Below are 4208 nucleotides of genomic sequence, written 5' to 3'. Positions count from 1 at the left end.
CCTAGGATGGAATTTAGACTGATTAGCCTATAACTACCCGAGTCTTCCTCCTGCCCTTCTTGTGGATGGGCACAACTTTGGCCCTCTTCCAGTCCTCAGGGACTTCTGAGCGCCATGAGTTGTGGAAGAGTTTTGTTAGGGGTTCTGCGATGACTTCAGCCAGCTCCAGATGAAGATCGTCCAGACCCTATGTATTCTTAATATCTGTTGCATTGCTGTGGTCTTTATCTTGGCTTCTTGAACAGAAATGGCCAGTAATATTGGATTTTGTCAGATGTGTGGGTTTTTTCATACGAACAAGCTTCACTTACATGTGGCAAAATACACTTCATTTTACTGTATATATATGTTCCACCTCTCTGAAGGTGTGACTATAGCTATAAGCCACTGTCAGTATACTATCAAATCCACTTGTAGAGTCTTGTCTTTGATTTTTGCCCACAAGTTACTGTTTTTAGTAAAGGAACACTAAGTTGGTCTTAAGCAAAGTGTCAGTTTAAAAGAAAAAATAAGCCCTTTGTCTGGGAAAATATATCAGCTTTTTAGTGCCATTTCTTTTAATTAGGATTTTCAAGTATTTTTGGAAACGGGGTTTTGTTTTTTTCTTATTTACTTCACATATTTAACACACTTTGTACATCAGCTCCTTTTTCCCCCATATACCTTTGTTGGCCCTTTTTACATGATGATGAGGGAGAAAAGTAGTAGTTTTAAATGGGGAAAATGTTCTAAAACCACAACAAACTGCCAGAAGGACTCAGTAACTGGCATAGTACCACAAACAAGATTTAATTCAGTATATTTTAGTTGATGAGACTTCAGGTGAGTTCTTAAACATGAAAAACAGAAACCTTCAGCTACTTAGTAGACTGAGTAAGATACTGACTACATACAATTCTTTAAAAAGTTATAAGTTGCCTTTAAAATTGCAGATAAATATGAGATATATCAAAGAATTAAACTGGGCAGGAGGTTGAAATTGAACATTTTGCATAGCGCATAAAAATAAAGTGCTATCACTGGCATCGTATTTGATCCCAAATATATCTTCTCTGTTGGGATTCTTCTTCACCAGTCTTCTGGTATTTAGTATAGAATTCACAGAACTTTACTCAGTCTAAAGGGTTTTGTAATAGACTAGAACATGAGGCAATTCTTTAATGTTTCTCTGTAGACCGGGAGTTGTGCTAATTTGGCAAATTGGTGCTTTTCTCTGAACCCCACAAATGCTCATTAGATACCCAGGTTTTTAATTAGGTTATAGTGGTTACATCAGGGGCAGGCAAAATATGGCCTGTGGGCCGAATCCAGCCTGCCAGGCCATTCTCTCTAGCCTGTGGGGCCCCTAGAAAACTTAGAAAATTAATGTTTATCTGCTCCTGACTACTTGTCATAGATGACAGGAGCCAGGGCAGTAGAACCCAGGAGAAGCCAGCAGCAGGATGCAGCAGCCGAGTCCCACCCCAACCCTAGCCATTTCCCTGCTTCCTGCCACTCATCCAGCACCATGTGGCTCCAGGCTGCATCACCAGACTGCAGGAGCACAGGCCTGTGCTGGTACCCTGCTTGGGGGGGGGTCCCCACCGCCACACCCCCCCATACACATGCATCCCCCCCCCCCCCTTGCACTGCCATACATGCAGACCCTCACCCCCCCTCACACCCTCCCCCATACACAGCCCTTCACGAAGCCCATACCCTTCCACACCCCACATACCCACACACACCCCCACATGCTCCCTCACCCCACAGACACACCCACAGCCCCCCCTCAAACCTATACTCTAATATATAAAAGAGTAAGATTTCATTTTTAGCTATTATATATAATTACCTGTATGTACAATACACAAACGTATGTAAACCAGGACAAAAATATTTTTTGAAATCAAATTCATGTTTTAGACGTTTCCTTTTTAAAATACAATTTGGTATTTTTCTGGTTCCAAGATGGCAAAACTCCTTGCTTTTCTGGGGATAAGGGGAGGAACTTCTGGGGGCAAAGGTTAGGGTGCGGAACTTCCAGTCACAAGATGGTGACTGTAACAGGTCGCCCTTCCCGGCGCCATCTTCCTAGTACCCCGCACCTTGTGTGTGGCGCGTCCTTGGATCCTTCTTTAGGGTTCTTATGTCCTGCCTTATACTCATCTGCCACGTCTTGATGGAAATTATGATGATGTTCTTGCGAGCGGGAGGCTGCCTATTGTATTGGGTATGTTGGAGCCTTTCCCCTATGTGAGACTGACCCCTGATTTTTCTCTAGCTAGGCCTCCCCATCTAAACCCACTAAACAGGGTTTGACTGAGGCTCTAGCCTTTTCTATTGTCTTGAGGCCTGTGGCCCCTTTTCCTGCTCTGATCTGTAGCCTGGCCCAGCCCCGGGCCCCAGCCCCCCCCCCCAGCTGGAGGGTCGCAAGCCCCAAAACCAGGGAACGACCTGAGCCCGCAGCCTTCCAGGCCACAAAGAAAACCCAACTACCAACACCAAGCTGCACCACAGGTGCACCTGAGCTCCCCAGCTTCTTTAAGATCGTGCCTCGCTGGTGCCCGGGTCTGCGCCTCTCTCCGGGGCTTCTCGCTGCCCCCTCTCCGGGGCTCCTCCAAAATGGTGCCCCCTTCTCTAGGTCTTCTCAAATGCTGCCCCCTTTTCTAGGGCTCACCATACCCGCACTGGGGCTTCTCGCCAATGTCCCCTCTCTGGGGCAGGGGCAGTGCACCCCAAATGCTGCACCCTTGCTGGGGCTGGGATCTCCCCACTGCTGTGGGTCTCTTATGAGGCCTCCTCCAACCCCTAATATCCTCACCCAAGCCACCGGTCTTAAACAGTAAACAAAATGTGATCCCCTTGGCTATAACATAAACTTGAGCCGCCCGGCTTTAACAACATTCACCCTACCACGAAATACTCCATCCCTCCACAGTGACAGAAGCTGTTCCTGCAGCCAGGCCTCTCCCCTTTGGTTGTTCTAGGAGAGCTCCTTCCCCTTTAGCAGCCAGGAAGGAACTGCCTCCCTGGCCTCAGTCCTGGTTTTTAAATGGGAGCCAGGCCCTCCCCTTCTGGTCAGCTGACCGCTAGCAGGTGTGGGACACTGGCTCCCTCTGGTTGTCCTAGCAACCAACACCTGAGCAACTATTCCAGCCCTCCAAGTAGCAGGCACCTTAGTGCCCTGCTACAGTGACCAAGGGACAGGGCACCTGTCAAGGGGCGGGGCTACCCATGTGGCTCTTGACAGCTTGCCAAAACTTGGTAAGCGACCCTCCACCCAAAATAATTGCCTGCACCTGGGTTGCATATTTATGAACCTAGGTCTCATGCGCCGTTTTTATTTATTTTGCTTGGTACCTATTTGATATTTAATGTTTTATGGAAAGTTTGGGAAATTTCTCCAATAATTTTATGGCAAATGCATATGACTCAGTTTACCCACTTTTTGTTGCAGTGTGGCGTCTTAGGATAGCAGGGTTAACTTATCTAGAATGAGATCCATATAAGGAAGTTTCAGTTGGTATTAATTTATAAAGGCTTGTAAACATGCAAATTATATTATTTTGGAGAGAATGTAGACGATTAATGACCTGACATCAACTTTTAAGCAAGCAAGGGAGGCTGAATACGTAAAAAATATGTGACTGTGTTTTGAAACAAAAACAGGTTTCCAAACACAAATAAGAATTGGCTGCCTAATGGAATGCCATAAATGGAGTTATCGGGCAGAGAATGCTGCCAGATGTGCATGCAAATAGCCTTTGCTGTTCGATTCTAACATAAAAACTAACAAGCTGTATTGTGGTTTACTAAAAATGCTGCCTTGTATAGGAAAAGCTCCCTGATAGTTGCATGGATTCATACGCAGTTGAGTCTGTAGTGAAGAACAGGTGCTGAAGCTAGTGACCAATCTTGGCAAAGTGGAACAGTAGGGCTAACTTGCAAAAAAAAAAAAATTGGGAGGTGGCAGCCTACATCTTCATACTAAAGGAATATAATCCTGACCTTGAGAGACAGTGTAATAATGGAGGTATAGCTCAATGTGTAGAACCTTGACACACTGTTTTCAGTGCTAGTTGTGTTCTTGACATAGCAAAGTCAAGCTATAGAGATACAATTTGCCAGGGGGTAAAAGAGGGCAGGGTTTTCCTTTGGTAACTACCAAGGTGCATTCTTGTACTGTGATTTAGTTTCCACTTATTATGAGGGTAACATAACCCTCA

This window comes from Alligator sinensis, unplaced genomic scaffold (genome assembly GCF_000455745.1).
Source record: "Alligator sinensis unplaced genomic scaffold, ASM45574v1 scaffold204_1, whole genome shotgun sequence".
Taxonomy (NCBI): Eukaryota; Metazoa; Chordata; order Crocodylia; family Alligatoridae; genus Alligator; species Alligator sinensis.
This window is presented reverse-complemented; position numbering follows the sequence as displayed.